The sequence below is a fragment of the Mus caroli genome, chromosome 2 (genome assembly GCF_900094665.2).
Source record: "Mus caroli chromosome 2, CAROLI_EIJ_v1.1, whole genome shotgun sequence".
Lineage (NCBI taxonomy): Eukaryota > Metazoa > Chordata > Mammalia > Rodentia > Muridae > Mus > Mus caroli.
Window position 1 is genome coordinate 37,817,107 of NC_034571.1, and position 21,936 is coordinate 37,839,042.

At 35.3% G+C, this 21,936-nt stretch overlaps 1 protein-coding gene across 3 annotated transcripts in view; it reads right to left on the reverse strand.

Moving 5' to 3' along the window:
• The window catches only part of Lrp1b (LDL receptor related protein 1B), a 1,970,757-nt gene that overhangs the window by 1,496,483 nt on the left and 452,338 nt on the right, over positions 1 to 21,936 (reverse strand). The gene's annotated exons all lie outside the window — the stretch shown is intronic.

The window sequence follows — 21,936 nt, forward strand, 5'->3', positions numbered from 1 at the left end:
AAAAAAAAAAAAAAAAAAAAAAAAAAAAAAAAAAAAAAAAAAAAAAAAAAAAAAAAAAAAAAAAAAAACCCTCTAAGGAAGATTTAAGCAGAAAAATCAGTTACTTATCATAGGCTTTGCTCTGATTACAAGATGTAGTAAAATACTGTTGCATGTGACTGAAAAAAAAACAGAAATCCAGACAGAATATGAGGAAAGTTTGGTGGCACTCTTATGCTGCCAAGGTGTCCTAAGGTTCCCTGTACCTCTGGATAGGCTTCACAATGCTTATGAGATGAGAGCATTTTTCTCCCTATGTTCTGTCTCCTTCAAAGAATATTAGAGGAAAACATATTCTAAAAGCCCCAAGGCCAATTCCTTCCTTGCATTTGTGTCCAACAGTGCAGTGTGTTACAATGTCATCTTCAAAATTCACTCTGAAGAACTACACAACCAACTTATTTTTATGAAAAAAAACATAAACACAAACAAACAAACAAACAAATAAAAAATTCTCATACAATTTTAAGCATTTTTATAATTTTGTGTTGCATGTATTTGCAGCAACTGCAGAGTACAAGCAGCTTTGGGCCACAAACTGGACAAAAAAGAGTTAATTTCACAAAGTATGTTCACACATATGTAGTCTTTAAATTCGCATGTAGAATCCATGTGTTCCATTTCCCAAACCCCCATTCTCTCAGTACTTTATATCGCTGATCCTCTGATCTATTCTGTAAGAAAACATGTCATTCATCAAATGGCAGTATTCCTTGACAAGTGATTTCTTATAAACTCATCATCCAAAGGACCCTGAATCCAGAATAAGAAGTACTGGGAGTGACTGCTGGGGTATAATTCCATTGTATTAGGCCATTGAATTTTTCAAAATATCAGGTATATAAAAATGGGGAAGGCTTTATGTGTGGTGGACCCTGATATAATCTGCTACTTAAGAAGGAAAGGGATATGATGGATCTGTAGGGTTATTAGAAGTTCACATCGTTGTAGCTTTATTATTAGCCACCATTCTGAGATTTAAATTCTACCAATCAGATTTCCAGCATTCAAAGGACATAGCTGTTGACTCTTCAGAGCTGTGGCATTTTTTTTCCTATTAAGTAAATCAGAGGATTTATTAGCATGCATGTAGCAGAATCATTGTTCGGAGAGTTCATGATGAAGACTTCCAGTGTGGGCCAGACTGAAACAAATTGACAATTTATAATGGTCCATGATAAAACTCAGGTGAGAGATTGAATGTATACATGTCACAGAAATGAAAGCAGTGACTTCTCATACATATTCTGTTCATACAAGGTCACAGACAGAGTGATCTTGGCACAAAGGCCAGTGAAACACTGTGAATACACATCCTATAATAGCTACAGATCCAGATCAACATTTAAATTTTTAGTTAAACAGTGGAGGTGCCATTTAATGTCCTGTAGTAGAGAGTCATTGCGAAAGGAGCAGACCATTGAAATTACACTGTGAATTAGAATAAGATTGAAAATATTTCAGGACTATACCATGGCAAAATCAAACTCACATGGGTGAGGAAGACTTATCTCGGGATACTAATGTACTCTATGCTGCTTTATGCCAGATCATCAATCAATCAATAAAGCTTGAGAAGTCAATGAGATCAGGGAACAGAAAACCAGGAACATATCTATTGGGCATGTTTGCAATTGTTTTGTATTTTACAGCAGAATTTTCACAGTACAGTTTCACAAGAACTTTTCAGGTTAGGAGGCCATGTATCGTCCAAATTTGAACCAGATACTGAGCAGTCTGAGATGTGAACTAGTGCTGAACTCAGGCAACACTGAATGTGGTAGAAAGGAAGCCCTCCAGAACCCTCCCGGGAAGGAATTGGAAGATTCAACTTCCAAAACACGCACTCAGAGTTCTGCGACGATCTTATTAAGAACTGCTGAATAAGGTTCAGGAAAATTAGAAATGGAGATTAATCTTAAAGAGCAGAAATTTAAGTAAGCCTAAAAATTCTAACACCTAAGGTTTCCTCAGCCTACTTATGCATTTATAATGGATCACGCAAATCTGCCTTCCTGTAAGAGTTTTGTAAGAAACTGAATAATTGGAGAGGCTCCATAGAACTTAGAAGGAGGGCTTGTAGTACAATGTCAGTTCAGCTACTCTGGTCATAAGGAAATCAAACCTTGATGAAAACTCCTTAGAATTAGTGCAGACATTTACTGGAAAGACACTGTATACAGTGTGAGCCTGAGCTTCCAGAGGTGAGTCTGAATCCACAGAAGTCTAAGAAACCCGAGATGCTGTCTCTGTCTGCAAAATGAGTGGCTGTTGCACATTTGTACCTTTCTCTTGCTCAGTCAGCAATTTCTTCACTCACTATATTCTCGCCTGCAGCCCATGAAGGCTGGAAGGTGCTCTCCCCGGTGGAACTTCACCTTTGTCTGAATTTGAAGCCTATTTGAGTCATTTAGTATCATCATTCATTGTGAGATTTAACTTTCTGTAACAAATCTTTAAGAAATAAGCACTACGAGAATTTTGCTCCTGTTTGCAGAGGTAGAGGTAGAAGAGTTCATTGAAGCTTCTCTCACAGTCCTCCCCTGGTATATGCAGTATGCTCTTGATTCAGTGTTAAGCAAGAAAATGCAACCTACGATAACCATGTACTAGAGATGTGTTTTGTGCTGACAATTTTAATACTGGGGTTGCTGTTGTTGTTGTTGTTGTTGATGATGATGATGAGGAGGAGGATGCTTTCTATTTACAATATAAAGTCAAGCAGGAGGTAAATACAGGTAATTTTATTGAAACCGAAATTATTTAGTGGACATGTTATGAGCTAAAATGTGTTTGAACAGTGAACTGTGTAGAGCAGCAGCCACTTTATAGCACACAGTGGAGACAAGAAAGACTAGTTGATTTGCTCACGTTTGCATAATTGTTAACTTTACCTTACAGTTACTTCTTTGACTTCACTAACATTGTATTTCTAAACAAATACATTACAAAGTGAAAATATTTGATAGTTTGCCTTATTTACACTGACATAGCATTATTAAAAAAGATTGGCAATTATCAAAATACGTAGAGCTAATTGCCAGGTACTATTACTTTATGTTTACTTGTGTATATGTGTATATGTATATATATATATATATATATATATATATATGTATATATATTATATAAAATATATAAATTCTAATTTAATGGGTCATTCTTGATCACAAAATGATATCTCCACCTTAAAATGAAGAAAATAGTTTGTAACTGTAATATATTGTTGTCACACAAATAACCCATACATATACTTATATCTTTCCTAAAACCATTACGGTTTCTTTACATTGGAACATAAGTTTCTTTTCTGCCATTTGAGGAGAACTTATAGGGCACATCAGCTACAACTATTTATTTTATCTTTTTTTTTTTTTTAAAGATTATTGTAAGAGGGAACCCGGAAGATGGCTAAGCATTGAGAACAATTGCTGGACTTGAGGAACCACATGGTGGCTCATGATTGTCTGGCACTACAGTTCCTGGGAATCAGAGTCCCTCTTTAATGTCTGTAGACACCAAGCACAGAACATGTCTGGGACATTTATGTACATGCAAGAAAATTACTTATACACATAAAATCAAATTTATAATCCTCTTTAAATTTGAAACATAATATTATAATACTCCCTAAAAGATTTTTAGACAGTATTTAAAAATATATTTCAGTTCAAAACTTGAACATCAACTTGGTATAATATTAGAAATATTCAAAGAATCCATTTTAAATTGACCATTTTTGTTTCTGCTTCTTTTAGTGATATTAAATGTTGTTTGTCAAGGAATAGTGTTATCATTAATGATTGCATTGAATTTTTTACAAATAAATGTAACTGATTCATATCACAGGCTTTTGTTTTGTTTTTAAGATTTATTTATTTTATGTATGTGAGTATACTGTAGCTGTCCTCAAACACACCAGAAGAGAGCGTTGGACCCCATTACAGATGGTTGTGAGCCACCATGTGGTTGCTGGGAATTAAACTCAGGAGCTCTGGAAGAGTAGTCATCACCCTTAATTTCTGAGCCCAGATTTCTCTAAACCCACCTGCATTGATTTTTAAATCAGATTTTGTCATGTTTTTGAAAAACGGATGAATGTATACAAACCTAGCTAATAGGGTAATCATTAAGTGCTGAGCTATCATTTATAGCTACTGGGAGATAGGAAGTTTTCTTCAGTTGAGTGAGAGCGGTTTTATTAGGAATATCACCCACTTCGGGGCAGCTCTCATGTTCAAAAGTTGTTGACCAAAATATTATCGACTCCACCAATTTTTCTTCCTTTGTGTGTGTGTGTGTGTGTTAATTTAACTAGTTGGTGGTGTTTGGGGGGGTATTTTTGTAGGAGTGTTTTATTTTGTTTCCTTAGTTTTGTTATTGTATTGGGATTTGTTTTGTTTTGTTTTTTGTTTTTTGTTTTTTGTTTTTTTGTTTTTTGTTTTTTGTTTTTTGTTTTTTGTTTTTTTGTTTTTTGTTTTTTGTTTTTTGTTTTTTGTTTGTTTTTTGTTTTTTGTTTTGTTTTGTATTTGGGAAAGAACTTTGTCACTCTTTCAATGAGTCTCTCACTTCCTCAGAAACCAGCAACTGACAATAGTTCTTCTGCTAGAAGTGGGCCCTGCAGAGCTCCTCCACACTCCATGTTAGAAGAAACTATCTTATCAAAACAATAAGATTTTCACTCATTGTTTATCAAGATTAGCATTCCATATATGTAAAAATATCTGAACATATTATTATAAGGACTCACACACACCTATTAACAAATGACTGTTTAAATGGCTATAGAATGCCCTATGATCCTTGAATTTGCCTAGCAAATTTCATATATAGTACAATAAACTGACATACTTTCTTGCTAAAACACTAATTTACTTCCTCTGTAATGAGTCTATTTTTGTATCAAAATCCAAGCAGGTAACAACAAAAGGAAAGTTTTTCTTTCACTCCATGGGGAATATAATTGATAATTGAAGAGAAATCATTTAAAAGGAGAAGAAAAGATGTCATGAGACCACCTGTCTGCTTCTGCTTCTCAGTTAGCAGGTCTGGTAATGAATACACACAACAAAGCAGCTATAACCATATCTCAAAATGTTGAAACATACGGAAATATGTTCATGTTAATATCTCCCTGGGAGTATGTTTTCAAAACAGAAATCAGATTTTAACTTCTCTGGGCTTGCTAACTCCAATGCTTTTGAGATCTATCGGGATAAAATAAAATGGGGCAGATATAACACAATAGGATAGAGGATAAAAGAGGAACCTGAAGGAACAATTACTCCTAAAGGTGATGACACAGATAAATATAAATTATACACTTCTAAACTTCTTATATCTTAAAACAGAAGTTGTTCTTTGAACTTTTCCTAGTTTTTAATAGTAAGCAAGTCAATAAAATATATCCAGACAAGTCATAACTTTAGTTCCTACTTTATCTAAAAGCTAGTCATAGTGATGTCTAATTGCTAGCTACCCATGGGCATGGGGTCCAACACCTTTAATCTCAGTATTAATTCTTTAGTATCATCAGGCAGAGGCAAGAAGTTCTATGAGTTTATGGCTAGCTCGTTCTACATAGCAAGCTCCATACTAGCTAGGGATGTACCAAGAGATACCATGTCTCAAAAATGAATAAATAAAATACAATATAAATTTAACTAAAATTTGTAAATCTTTGTAGTTTTTATATTTTTATATTAAAGTTTAGAATTATATTCTTAACCATTTTTAATGACTTTTGCTTAGCTTTAGCTATACTTCTCTGTGCATCACAAGTATTTGGACAAATCCATTCTTTTAGAATTGTATATGTAATTTTTTATCACTGATAAACATAGTTATTTAAATATGCAGAGATAACTGTAGATTTATATGTGTGTTTGTGTGTGCATGTATTGGCATTAGTTCTTCTGCCTCTATGAACTGCCTCATTAGCCTACATTCAAGAGAAAGTGCTTATAAATACTAGCCAAGTTTAAGCTTTCTGCTTCTACTTAACATAAAAGAGAACAAACCAGTTTGACCTTATAAAAGAATGTCCATGTTGTTTTAACAAGAAATCACTTCTATTTCTATGGGCACTACAGCGTTATATGGATAAAGGCTCCTTCCCATCTTGAATTCATTCATAATCCTATTGTATTTCATATGCAAATACTCTTGGTTTCATCCCTGTTTCCTGTGATTTGAAATAAAACTCAGAATTTTTCCTGTTTTACTAACATTCATTATACAATGTAAAAGAGAAAAAGTCTCACAGAATTAAAAGTAGTCATATGGAATTGACATTTTTCATTTCTCTCTTGTAATAATTAAATAATTTTATTTTCAGAAATTATTCATAACAGAATTTTGGATGCAAAAATTACATAAACATAGCTAGAAAAATCAATGTTTTGTAATTCACTAAACAAAAAATTAATGGCTAAGAAAATAGAGTAAAACATTCATTGCACATTTTTCTTACATTGTGTTCTGGAAGCAGTAAGTACCAAGGATCCATTCACTTCTTACTCCTAGTCACTTATAGAATTGGGAATACTTCAAAGGGCTTCATTGTATGTTTAATACATATAAAACTTTGGTTCTGACAGAATATATTATTTTTACAATGTAGCTTAGAGAAACTTGAAAAAAGACACACCAGTATTATATCATTCTGTCAAGTAAATATGTCCATATTAATCCTATCATATAAATCTAGCCTGAACCAAGTGGTATAAAATAAATAAATAGGATGAAATTTATAATATAATATTTTATACCATAGTACATAACTAATATAAGCTTTAACATTTTTCATCTGTGTTGTGGATATATATCAAACTTTGTCATCACCTGTTCATTTATTAACTAGTACTATAAGATGCCAAGAATGGATTTGCAGATTTCCTTTTATTTTTATGGCCATATAATCATCTCTCCTGTCCTTCCCTACATCTAATTCTCAACATTCCATTGCCCTCCCCATCCCTGGTCTCTCCCAGTTCCCTCCCTCCATCTGCCTCTTGTGGCTATTTTATTCTCCCTTCTAAGTGAGATTCAAGCTTCCTGACTTGGGTCTTCCCTTTTTGTTTAGCTTCTTTGGGTCTGAAGATTATATCATGGTATCTATATTTTATAGCTAATATACACTTATAAGAGAGTACATACCATGCATAACTTTTGGGACTAGGTTACCTCAGTGAGGGTGATATTCAAGTTCCATCCATTTGCCGGCAACATTTATGACATCTTTGGGTTTTTTTTTTTTTTAGGTATTTTCCTCATTTACATTTCCAATGCTATCCCAAAAGTCCCCCATACTTTGTTTTTAATAGCTGAATAGTATTCCATTGTGTAGATACACCACATTTTTTAATCCATTTTTCAGTTGAGGGGCATCTATGTTGTTTCCAGTTTCTGACTATTACGAATAAAGCTGCTATGAACATAGTTGTGCAAGTGTCTTTGTGAGATATTGGAGCATCTTTTGAGTATATACCCAGGAGTGGTACAGCCTTCTCGAAGTAGAACTATTCCCAGTTTTCTGAGAAACAGCCAAATGGATTTCCAAAGTGGTTGTTCAAGTTTTCACTCTCACCAGCAATGGAGGAGTTTTCCCCTTGCTCTGCATCATTGCCAGCATGGGCTGTCTCTTGAGTTTTTATTCTTAGCCATTCTGATGGGTATAAGATGGAATGTCAGAGTTCTTTTGATTTCTACTTCCTTGCTGACTAAGGACTTTGAACATCTCTTTAAGTGCGTCTCTGCTATTGGAGATAACTCTGTTGTGAATTCTCTGCCTTTTCTGTCCTCAATAGGAGATGACGTGCCTAGTCTCTCAGAGACATGAAGTGCTGGGTGAGGTATATCTAGGATGGGGGGACCCACCTGCTGAAAGGGAAGGAGGATGGGGGCAGGATTTTGCGAGGGTGTGACCTGTGACTGGGAGGTGGGCAGTGAGCTGGATATAAAGTGAATAAAAAAATGAAATGAAATTTTAAAAAAAGAATTGATTTTTGCAACTCTAAGTAATGTTAGATAAATATAAGCTTAGATAAATAATGAGAGAAAAACAAAGCATCTTTAGAAGCATCCAAGAAGTAATGAATATTTTTCATAGAAAAGAAGTCAGTAAAGTTTTTTCTTTTAAATGCAACTTCTTTCCATAAGGACTACACTGGAACCATTCAACTCTGTTGTAATAGGTTGAAAAAGCAGACACAATGTACCAATGATTGCAGGTGGCTGTGTTCCAATTAAGTTACTTTACAATACAGTGACTTTTATTTGTAAAGGTAATAAAAAGACAGATGGATATATATCTGAGTAAGTACTTAGCAAGCATGAGACCCTGGACAATCAACAAATGCAAGAAAATAGAAAGCAGACAGTATGTTGCAATTTAAACACACTATGTTATGTCCCTTAAGGAAAAGGGAAATGGAACAAAAAATTATATGTCATGTAATCAGGAAAATTATATAAGTGATTATTGCAGTAAGACTTTGGGGTAAAGCAGGGTCTTGCTGGCCTTTGTGTGAGTAAGTTTGATTTTCAAGAGAGTTGATTGGCAGAAATGTGTACTCCTCTGAAATCTGAGCATGAGAGAGATCTTGAGGCATGCAATATGAAGTCATTATCATATAAAGATAATTTAAAGGGTAGAAAATAATATTACCTAAGCTTCTATTTCACACACACACACACACACACACACACACACACACACACANAGAGAGAGAGAGAGAGAGAGAGAGAGAGAGAGAGAGACCTACTGTTACATATAACTTGGCATATATCTATAACTAGCATATAAGAAATTCTGGAACAATGGCAACAAAAATGGAAATATCCAAATAAGTCAAAATTCTGATTTCAGTAATATTATCTGTAAATACAGGGATGTACAATTGAGTAAGGCTATTTACAATAGGCTAGCCCTTATCATGAAGATCCTACACTCAGTGGTGTGACAAATACAAGTATATTATATGAGTTAAGAAATAGCCATGCACAGGGGTTTGTCCATGAGAGTAGACAAGTAATGGTCTTGAATGGAATAGAATTGACGGTCATGTCACAAATGAAAACTCTATTGAGAGTACTGCCCTCAGTGAGGAATAAAGTGTACAGGCTCCTCCTTTAAGCACAGTTCTGTTTTCTCTGGTTGCAGTCACCTGCAGGGAAATGTGGTGTAAAATATTAAATAGAAATTTTTAGCCATAAACAATTTATATGTGTGAAATTACTTGCTATTCTCAGTAAGACAATGAATTATCCCTTGTCTAGCATACTCCCATGACTCTCCCAATATTAGTCACTCGAAAGCTACCAAATTGGTAACTATGAATTAGAGAACCTATTTCCAGTGACCTTTGCAGAATAGCTTAACCATTTGCCTGTATCTTCCATTTCATCTCTTCTGACAGGCATAACATGCTCCCGTTCATCACAAATACAAGAAGAGTATATAGGGATGGAAAGATGGGTCAGTTGATAAAATACCTGATGGTAAAACATAATGACATGATTTTGCATTCTCATCCATAAAGAAGCTGGGCATGGTAATGAGTAGATGTTAACCTCAAGCTAGGAAGGTAAGGACAGGCAGAGGCTGGGCGTTCATTACCCAGACAGTTTAGGTCAATCAAGAAACGCAATCCAAAAAATTAAGGTGAATAATCTACCAAGATGACAGGAGTACTCAATTCTCTAAAGCAAGCTAGATGACTCATGACAAAGGTTCTTGACACATATTTTGAAGATGAGTTCATTCCTTAGGCCCTACATTGTAGAGAGAACCTATGGTCATATATTTCCCTCTGCTCTTCACATGTGCACCCTGGTACAAACATGTCTACACACATTAAACACTCAGAAAAATGTAAAATATTGAAAATTAAAAGTACTTAACTGAAGAATGACTAAGAAAGACACTTGTAGAGGTTTGGCCTCTGTATAAATGTGCACACATATGCACATGTTCCTGCACACACCTGCACATATACACAAAAACATGTATATAACTCACACTTACATGTACATGTATAGATAGATAGATAGATAGATAGATAGATAGATAGATAGATAGATAGATAGATAGATAGACAGGTAGACAGACAGACAGACATTCTCATTAGAGACAAAAAAATCTTCATATTATATTTGTTACGATATTATTTTATCCATTATTTGCTGCTGGTGACCTCTTATTCAGATAAGCTTTAATTAAACCATGTCCTAAAAGATTAATGAAAAATAAAACATTATCAGTATTGAATATGAAATTATATGAAATTTTATTACCTACTGGGGTTTTGTAAGACTAACCTCAAGGATAAGATAAGTTTAGTATATTCATTTAGAAAGTGTATTTGTTGCTTATAGGACAAGTGGTTTGTGTCCAGTAATATTATCTTCGTGAGTGATAGGGTTAGGTCATATTACAGTAAGAAGACACATTTAAATCCTTAAGCCTTAATTCAAATCTCTATATGTGGAGGTTTTTATTTTGTTTTGTTGTTTTTGTTTTTGTTGTTTTGGGTTTATTAGCTATTTTCTTTATATACATTTCAAATGCTATCCCGAAAGTTCCCTATACCCTCCCTCTGCCCTGTTCTCCTACCNACCCACTCCTGCTTCTTGGCCCTGGCATTCCCCTGTACTGGGGCATATAAAATTTACAATGCCAAGGGGCCTCTCTTTTCCCAGTGATTTTTACAATATATACATAGTGATTTCTTTAAGTGTTTTCTTTCAAACAACTGTCGATCACACCATCATGGTCTGCTAAAGACTCTTATTTGCCTACATCCTGACATAAACTGACCCCTGTTTGGATAGAATGATCTACACAGAGACACAGGACTCAGATTCACCACAGAGATGCTTTCTGAAAGCAAAGGGTAGTACTTTCTCTTCGCAGGTTAAAACATTCTATGCAGTTGGGTTTCTCTTTCTTGAGCCAAGTACATTGTGACATACTGGTCTGCCCAGACAAATCTAACAGTGGGGTTGGTGGTTTGTCCTCATCCCAAGACAATTTTCTTCATTAAACACAGTAGCATCCCAGGAGGCTTTCTTATCATTGGATGGCATTTGAAGTCTCACACTGCTGCACTCAGCTTATTTGCTTTATCTCCATTTTTTTTTTCTACTGAGAGTGTTTCCTGGCTAGATTCATGACTATGGATAAGGTTCAAACTATTAGAGAAACAAAGTTCCTGAGGGAAAGGAGGATTCTCATTGTTCTTCATTATTTATATAGTTCCTTGTATGTTTCTGACAACTTAGCCTAATTTACATTTTAATGAACTACCCCTACTGTACTGACCAAATGCTTAGTAGGTCAATACTACAGGCCCCATTTTAGGGATCAGAAAAGGGAAATTATATGGATAAGAGCAAACCAGCACTTCTGCTAAAATTACTGGTCAGAAAATTCTTTGGATTTCAGAGAGAACTTCTGCATTGTACTTTATATTCTGGTGTTGCTATTTATTGAGTGGATTTCTTTAAATTAGATTACAACACTGTATTGGACTAATATTTATTTAAAAATGAAATAGTGCATCACGTGAGCAAACACCCTAACCAAAACAGACCAAGGTTGCAGAGACAGCAGCTCCTTGGATGAAGAGCTTGCTGTGGATCAAAGAGGACAGAGTTCAGGCGCCTAACACCCATCTAATTTGTGATTCCAAAACAGGAACAATGTGCCTTGCAGGTTGATATTTCTGTTTGCAGTGCAGACAGGTAAAAATACGATTCTGTTTGTGCTGTGTAGATTAAGGTTGCTGTTTGTAGTTACCTAGTAAGTTCCCACTTCTCCTGAGTTAAGTCCTTTCAAGTTAAGATTTCTATTTGAAATTAAAGACATTTGTTTCTCTTTCTTAGATCTGATGTGAACTGCAAAGCCCGTTTATCAACCTACACTAAACAACCCCATTCTCATGATGTATATTCTTACCTTTGTTACTAGCCTTTCATTGTATCTTTCTAGCAATGTATATAACACCCAACTCCCTCAGTCTTATAAAAAGGACTTTAAGGGGCCAGCAGGAGTTGCTCTCTATTATCCTCATTTAGGGAGAGGCAGCTAGACTGGCCAGTCCTGGGTAAACCTCAAAATACAGCTTTTTGTATTTTGTGCAATCATGGATTCAGTCTTTTTCCTTGTGATTCACAAGACTAACAATATGTACCAGGCTGATATGCCCACCTAGCTATAGTGTTAGTATAGGATAAACAGAGACAGTAGAATCCTCAAAGCAGTATAGTAAGCTAAGCTAAATGCATCCGGAAGTTCTAGGTTCAAGTGAGATAGTGAGAGACACTGTCCAATGTGTAAGATTGAGACACTGTTTCAATGTATAAGATTGAAAGCAAGTAATTAAGATCCTCAGCATCGAACTCTGTCCTCCACAGCCATGTATATTCATGTGTATACATGCAACACACTAAACACAGACACACACATATGTATACACACACATACACACACACGAAGAAATGTCATATAGATCTATTATTATAGAAAATAGAGGGAGATTTAATACATAACAATAATAAAACAAGCCTCTCCAGGGCTGACACTGTTACTGTCACCTTGATTAGGGATCTCTGGGAATACATTAGTAAAAGCCCCTTTTCAGGTCTGAATGGAAGCCAACAATTCTAAACTGTACAAAAGAGTTGGATAGGACAATGACTCATCAAGGGCCCAGTTTATGGGGAAAAAGAGACATCAGGAGAGTCCCTCTGGTGAGAATGTCACTGAGAACAATCTATACTCTAAAGCAGCTAGTCTGGAAAATCTTTCTCTGTTGCCAGTACAAACATGCAAAATGCCACCCTGGATCAAGGGGAGTATGCTTCATTGTAAGCTGACAGCAGAGTTTGTCAATATTGTCTGTATACTATTGACTCTACAAAATATGTGAAGGTGTAGCCTAAGATGCAATGGGCACTCTAAGATCCTGGAGATGCTAGGAGCATTTACAGAGGATACCTACAGACATAGAGTACAGACTTCTCAATGAAAGGCTATGTGCACTGCAGACAACATAACTTCCTGGATTATAGGTCTCCCTAAGATCTAAGAAACATAGTCAATTTCATTATGATCCACTGATGTCATGCATAGAGCTTTAATCTTTCCTATGGTATATTTGAAGTAGATAACTTGTTTCATGTTTCATAGTCACTTTTCATGAATACATTGCCTTGAATTTCAGATGAAACATTGGGACTTTTAAACAATGTTCAAACTCTTAAAAACTTTGTTATTAACTGTGGTTGAAGTGATGGCTATAAGACATGGTGTCCATGTAAAATTATTGACTGGTCTCAAGCATTGATACAATTTATGGAGAAGTCGCTTAGCTTTATTCTTATTTGTTGTTAACTTTGAGCAGCTCACAATTGCAAAATCCACAGGGCCACTTCAGTACTCTTTTGTTATTTAGTCAATGGGCCCTGTTCTAATATCCTCTCCCTTGGGTAACTTAAAATCTCATGTATAACAGTATATATGACTGTTTTTTTTTTCTCAAATATCCATTATAAACAAAATGTGTTTGGAGTTAGGCTGCTTAAAAAGGCTTAAGAAGGCTTTAATGTTATCATTAATCCATTATAGGTGAAGCCTTTATGAGAAGTAGCTAGCTACATATAGATGTAGGGAAGGGAGTCTATGAAAAGACCACAGATTTAAACTAAAGTGAATGGAGTCTGAAGAGGCCAACTCTGCCAAGAAAATACTCTGTTATTCTGGGTTCAAAAATATTAGGAAGTTAATTTTGTTGCTTAAGCATGCCACATTATCATAATTTGTGTTTACCATAAACTCACTTCAAGTTCTAGGTGAAGACTCTCCTTTGGAAAAAAAAAAAAACATGATACAAATAATATAAAATACCTAGGTGTGACTCTAACTAAGGAAGTGAAAGATCTGTATGATAAGAACTTCAAGTCTCTGAAGAAAGAAATCAAAGAAGATCTCAGAAGATGGAAAGATTTCCCATGCTCATGGATTGACAGGATTAATATAGTAAAACTGGCTATCCTGCTGAAGGCAATCTACAGATTCAATGTAATCCCCATCAAAATTCCAACTCAATTCTTCACTGAGTGAGAAATGGCAATTTGCAAATTCATCTGGAATAACAAAAAAACCTAGGATAGAGAAAACTATTCTCAACAATAAAAGAACCTCTGATGAAATCACCATGCCTGATCTCAAGCTGTACTACAGAACAATTGTGATAAAAAGCTGCAAGGTATTGGTATAGTACTAGATAGATAGATAAATGCAATAGAATTGAAGACCCAGAAATGAACCCACACACCTATGGTCACTGGATCTTTGACAAATGAGCTAAAACCATCCAGTGGAAAAAAGAAAGCATTTTCAACAAATGGTGCTGGCTCAACTGGTAGTTATCATGTAGAAGAATGCGAATTGATACATTTTTATCTCCTTTTACAAAGCACAAGTCTAAGCAGATCGAGGAACTCCACATAAAACCAGATACACTGAAACTTATAGAGGAGAAAGTGGGGAAAAGCCTCACAGACATGGGCACAGGGGGAATTTTTCTGAACAGAACAGCAATGGCTTGTGTTGTAAGATTGAGAATCCACAAATGGGACATAATAAAATTGCAAAGCTTCTGTAAGGCAAAAGACACTGTCAATAAGACAAAAAAGCCACCAACAGATTAGGAAAATATCTTTACCAATCCTAAATCAGACAGGGGCTAATATCCAATATATACAAAGAACTCAAGAAGCTGAACTTTAGAAAATCAAATAACCCTATTAAAAATGGGGTACAGGGCTAAACAAAGAATTCTCAACTGAGGAATAACAAATGGCTGGGAAGCACCTGAAAAAATGTTCAACATCCTTAATCATCAGGAAAATGCAAATCTAAACAACCCTGAGATTCCACCTCATACCAGTCAGAATGGTTAAGATTAAAAATTGAGGTATCAGCAGATGCTGGCAAGGATGTGGAGAAAAGATGAACACTCCTTCATTGCTGGTAGGATTGCAAGCTGGTACAACCACTCTGGAAGTCAGTCTGGCAGTTCTTCAGAAAATTGGACAAAGTACTACTGGAAGATCCAGCATTAACTCTCCTGTGCATATACACGGAAGATGTTCCTTCTTGTCATAAGAACACATGCTCCACTATGTTCATAGCAGCCTTATTTATAATAGCCAGAAGCTGGAAAGAACCCAGATGCCCCTCAACAGAGGAATGGATACAGAAAATGTGGTACATTTACACAATGGAGTACTAATCTGCTATTAAAAACAATGAATTTATGAAATTCTTAGGCAAATGGATAGATCTGGATGATATCATCCTGAGTGAGGTAACACAATCACAAAAGAACTCATATGATATACACTCACTAATAAGCAGATATTAGCCCAGAAACTTAGAATACCCAAGTTACAATTTGCAAAACACATGAAACTCAAATAGAAGGAAGACCAAAGTGTGGATGATTTGTTCCTTCTTAGAATGGAGAACAAAATACCCATGGAAAGAGTTACAGAGGCAAAGTTCATAGTTGAGATGGAAGGAAGAACCATCCAGAGACTGCCCGAACTGGGGATCCATCCCTTAAACAGCCACCAAACCCAGACACTATTCCACATGCCAGCAAGATTTGGTGACAGGATCCTGATATAGCTGTTATGATATGAAGCTATGCCAGTACCTGGAAAATACAGAAGTGCATGCTCACAGTTCTTTTGGATGGATCACAGGTCCCCCATTGAAGGAGCTGGAGAAAGTACCCAAGGAGTTGAAGGGGTAGGCAAACCAATAGGAGGAAAAGCAATATGAACTAACCAATACCCAACAGAGCTTCTGTCTATAGTTGAATATGTAGCAGAGGATGGTCTAGTCAGCCATCAATGGGAGGAGAGGCCCTTGGTCTTGCAAAGATTATATGCTCTAGTACAGGGGAATGCCAGGGCCAGGAAGCAGCAGTAGGTGGATTGGGGAGTATGGTGTGGGGAGGGTATAGGGGACTTTCCAAGAGGAAACTAGGAAAGGGGATAGCATTTGAAATGTAAATGAATAAAATATCTAATAAAAGAAAATTTATAAAACCAAAAGCATGACTTTCCATCAAGACATCAGATATTTCTCAGCAGAACACCAGACATTGCTGTCTGTTACTTCTCCAGTATGCCATACACACTTCACATTGGTAGACCTTTAAGGGAATATATTTTCACTCTCATAGTTTTCTTGAGTGCAATTAATAATTCAGGGTTTATATGTCAACATACTTATTTTTATTTATATAACAAGTCTATAAACTACACATGTTTTCATTTTTGAAACTTATCTATATATCTATAGATAGATAGATAGATAGATAGATAGATAGATAGATAGATAGATAGATAGATAGATAGATAGATAGATACACACATACATATACGTATACATATAATCAGATACTCAGATACTTGTTTGGTATCAGAGCTCCTTGATATTTCTATTCTATAGACCATCATAAAACAGGTCTCTGGGATGTAACAAGTGATAAAAGGATAATTATTTTTTTTACTAATAAAGTAATTGGTAAGTTAATCAATGTTCATTTTATTTTATATAATTCTTTAAATGAAACAAATAACCTTTATTTAAACTCTAAATGGAAGTCCTATGTAAAATAAATCTAGTGAGTTCTTTTTTAAATATTAATCCAGTGTTCTTTTTTTAACTTCCTATCAAACAGATGACCCTTGGAAAAAATATAGAGATGGTGATAGTAGTGTAGAGGTTCTCTGAAGGGAAAGTGAAATACGTGGGAAGGACAGAGAGACGACAGTACAGAGAGGAAAAATAGAGGAAGGATAATAACTACTAAGAATGATTGATAAAGCAATAGTGAAACATAACATTTTATGTTTACTTAAAAATACATGCATAACATACAGATATATACAGATAAATAATTTAAATGATGTTAGACTATCTGGGATTTCAATGTTCCCCCCAAGAGCCACAAACTGTCTGGGAACTATTCAAGTCGTTAGTTCCAGGAGTCCAAAACTCATAGTCTTTTGTTATTTTCCTTAATTGTCTTGCAGAACTTGAAGGTATTGCTGAAGATAGTTTGGACACAGTACTAGGTGAATCAGGCTGGACCTAACATAGAAGCCTCTTCAGTGAAGACCAGCTCTCATAGTATCTGTGGGTTTTCTGAAACCTCAAGGAAGAAAAGTTATTAGTAGTCCTACAAAAGCCTATGAAACAAACAGCACTAGCATGTCAATTTATGCCTAATATTGTGATAGTTACAGTTATATATTGATAGAACCAAAGCTTTCTTATTGGATTTAAGGCTTACTAAATAGGGGAATGTATGCCTAGTCATTTAAACCCAGTCAACTATCCGTGGATGCTGTCATGGATACTGAAGAAGAATCTAGCACTATTGTTTTCTAAACCTGAGTAATTTCTATCTATATGCAAAATGCTTATCTTTCACCTCTCATCAAAGGAGTCTCTTTTCATAATCCAATACTATCTCATAAATCCAAAACTGGCACAAATGCTGAAAGCAACTGACCACAGGGCACACTACTTGTGCCCCTGAGGAGCCATCCGGGAAAGGAAGTTGAATGATTGCAGAAGTCAGAGGACCAGAGATCTTCTGAAAGATATTATTCTTTGATTTGTGAACTGCACCCATGTCATTTGAACAATATAATCACCTAACGAAGACATATACAATGGCAGTACCAATTGGTGTGCCAAAATGGATGGGGAAATACAGAAAGGCCAAACCCTTGATGAAGACCTAAAGGGCAATTAATGGTTGCTGAGAGATAGATAATTACTCTTCTCTAGAGAAAAGCCCTTGATTAGTTATCCAATCCCAAGGGATCCATGCTAAATACATTTATGTAGAGCAACAAAAACTTGATTCAGAGAATGGATTTAAACAATCTAACTATGCTAGTTGCTAATCTAAAACTGTGACTGAGTAAAGAGCATGCTCAAAATACAACATCAGACTCTCCTAAATACACAATGAAACCATAACTGCACACTAATTAAATGCCTAACATGTGCCCAGTAGAATAAAAAACAAAGGTCTATTTGTATAATTTTGACACTCTGTTCCAAATTAAAAATAAACTTGATGTTTCTCAGCTCAGCCCTAGCGAATCATTTGTTGTGACAGGTTCACAAACTTGTCAGACTACTTAGAGCAGTGGTGGGGAACATCCAGCGTGTTAAATTTGTATAGTTCTGACACCAATATAACCCAAGAGCTTTGGCCCTTGGCATTTAACAGCATAATCAACTATATTAAAGTCATTACATGATGCTACCATGTGCTATGCTTGATCAGTTTAAGTTTAATTTGTATATGTGTGTGTATGCATGTCTCTCTTTCTGTATGTGGCTATGTGCTTAAGTGAGAGGAAATTGATTTTAATAAAATCTAATCTACCAAAATTACAGAGACCAATGCAAATAAAAAGGTTTGAGGTTTAAATAAATTATAATATGTAAGGACATATGGGATTCATAGAGAATTTGCTTCTTAACATATTTCATTCATAATTTTTGATTTCTTAAAAAAGTGAATATGCAATGATTATCAAGATAGTATATGTAGGAAGAGTAGAAGCCTACAGTTAGATATCACAGAGATAATCATGACATGAAAATTTACCTCTGCTTTATTGAATAATTTCTCAATTTATAAATGAGTTAAGTGTTGGAGGCCATGCAAGGGAAACAATAAATAGCTTTAGAACTCATAGATGGAAGTCCATCATTTCCCATAAACATAGTGGATGTTCTTGGAGAGACAGATCCCTGAGGAGTACATGTCCTGAGCACTTCATAATGTTGTAGAGCTCTGCTCTGGTTGTTGCCCTCACATAACTTCCCTCAATTTCTATGTTATATGAAAATCTAAATGGGTGTCCAGCCCCTCCCTGGGCAATGGCATTGACATGTATATTATTAGTGAGGAATGTTTTCAAGCATTGTGGCTGGAGCACACTAAGGCTTCAACCACAATCCTTGGAAAGAACTTAGCATTGTAGATTGTTAGCAGTGACCACCACCCACAGAAAGGATGTGGAGATGTAGATTGTTAGTAAACTGAGGTTAGGGTGGCTCTGATGTAGAAAATGTTAGAAGACTATTTGATCTTCAGAAAGCCACACTTTAAATATTTGAACTAGGGACTTTTGAGGTAGGTGAATAAGAGCAATGACAATTTGACTAGTATTGGCTAACCTGATTCTTTGGCTAAAACAGGACTGGTGATCAAGATAATTGTTAATTTTCTGTATCTATTTTTGCCCTCATATTCCTGACATGATGTAATAAAAATGTTAATAAGTAGATATTTTCCCTGAGGATTTAAAGTAGAAATGACTGATTTTATATAAAGGTCTAGACTTGTGATTCTTCTTTACTTTTCATCGATCTTTCTTTTTCTTTTTCTCTTTCTCTTTCTTTTTCATTTCCTTTTCCCTTTTCTTTTTCTTTTCCTTTCCCTTTTTCTTTTTCTTTTCCTTTTCCTTTTCATTTTTCTTTTTCTTTTTCCTTTTCTTGAAGCACAAATTATAGTCTGCCAGTAAAGAGAAACTGGCTTAGAAAATTACCATGTTTGCATATACTTTCTTAATATATAAAATGTTCCTTAGTGATGTATGTGGATTCTTGAGAATATATTTTTTCTTTACTAGTGCTACATAATATTTATACATGTGAGACTATGAGGAAACATATTTCTCTTCATATATGTACTCATTATTATTGATAACTTAACCAAAAAATATAATGCAACTCTATTGTGATTTTTATACTGCTTGAAAGAATTTGCTGGAATATGTAAGCTGTGAGAGAAAAACAATAAAATTCTTGGAGCTTGGAGTCTTGCTTCATTCTCCAAGTGTGTGTGTCTGTGTGTGTGTGTGTGTGTTTCTTTCTTTTTCTCACAGGCCACACAAGGAAGGAATTCTCACTGGTTCTCCAGGAAATATTTCCCTGGCCCCAGTAAATTGCGCTTTCTTCCCTCAGAAAAAATATCTGCTGAGTGATCAATCACCAACTCTACGGCCTGCTTCAGTTTAACCTGACCTTTTAAGGCTGGCCTTTGATAGTTAAGAATGTAATTGGTAGCAGAGACTAAGAAAAATGCAAAAGAAATATGAATTTCAAGCAAAGTCCCAGAGATGAATGCTAACTTGGTCCTATGAGCATGTCAATAATGATTAGCTTAACTTGAGTTATTCACATACATAAAGTGATATGTAGAAACGTACTTGTACCTGATAATAGGCAGGAACTGAGATGCAGCACATTGGTAGGGACTGCACAAGGACAATAAGCTCTCCATGATACAGCACAGTTACAGAATGAACTTGTGCTAAGATATCCCTCCCAGTACTTGCCCTTACCTTAAGCTAATCTCAGAGTAGGTGAAGCACATTCTCTGGAACAAGGCTAGTATTTGTGTATGTGTGTATTCATCTTTGTGTGTATGAATATCTTGTGTATGACTGTGTCTGTGTATGTGTGTGGTTATATGTATCAGTGCATATGAGTATATTTGTGTGCCTTGTGTGCATGAGTCTGTCTGTGTGGATGTGTGTCTCTTTATGTATATATGTGCATATAGAGGTGTTTACACCCATACATATATGAATGTTATCAACTACCACACAGAACTTTTCTTAGTCATTTCAGTAAACAAAATACATTTATTAAGTAAGAATTCTTCAACCTATATTCTGCATGCAAATATCTTCTATTTATGGGATTGGGTATGTTGAAAGCTCAGTACTTGGCCAGACATATATACAACAATCAACCCTGAATGTCCACTATAATAACAAATGCATAAAACATTATGTGGATAAGAAATAGCAAAGCACAATAATGACTCAAATCTGAGACCCATAAATATTAGGTCAAAGTATTTAGTGAAGCATTTAGTGAAATCCCATCTCATGAGATTTTAGGACTGTTAGAAAAGAAATTAAAAAATATTCCAGCACTCAGTTTTCAAAACTCGAGTGTTTTAGAGGCTGCAGCAGTTTCTTTTATATACAGCTAGATAAAACGCCTAATATTTCCTTGAGTCCAAGTAAAAGACCATCTAAAGTTGAAAAGAGTTTCATTTCTCACTATAATCATTTGGTGACACTGCCCATATAAGAGAGCTGGAGGGTTTCTGCCGATTTGTAGGGGTGATGTAGTGTCCACACAGAAGAAAGGCTTCGTGAGATGGACGGATGCGCCTTGAATTCCACTTTTCTTTATGTTATAAGGTTGTTTCTATATTTCTGAGCCTCCCTTTGAAAGTGAGGTGGAAAAACCCAATGAAATAAACCCGTCACGATTGGAAAGCTAAAATAATAATGCGTGAGTCTTATGAAAAAATTTGCTCTATCTAGATTTATATAATCTTCTTTGTAAGAGGGTGTCGAGTCAAACACATCAATTCTTTTGCTTCTGAGTTCCATAAGCCAACAAAATGGTGTACGGATGCATAACAAATGCGATGCCTGGGGAAATGAATAAAAGCCACGGGGCATGATGATTGAACTAGGGATTTAAACTGATCACCAAGAGATTTTGTTTTTCCCCTCTGTGATTCTATAGCACTGTAGTAAAGAATGAAGAGTAAACAGGATGAATCAGATGGAAGATTAATTGCATTTTATATTCATGTAACCAGACAAAGACAAGTTGAATAGATTAAATAAATAAACAAATAAATAAAAATAAATAGAAAATAATGTATTCATCAACTCTCTGGGTTTTCCTTGTCTTCCACATGGAGGGTAATTCTGATTTTATTTTACTGTGAGCCTTTGTTATGAAGTTGCCTGCAA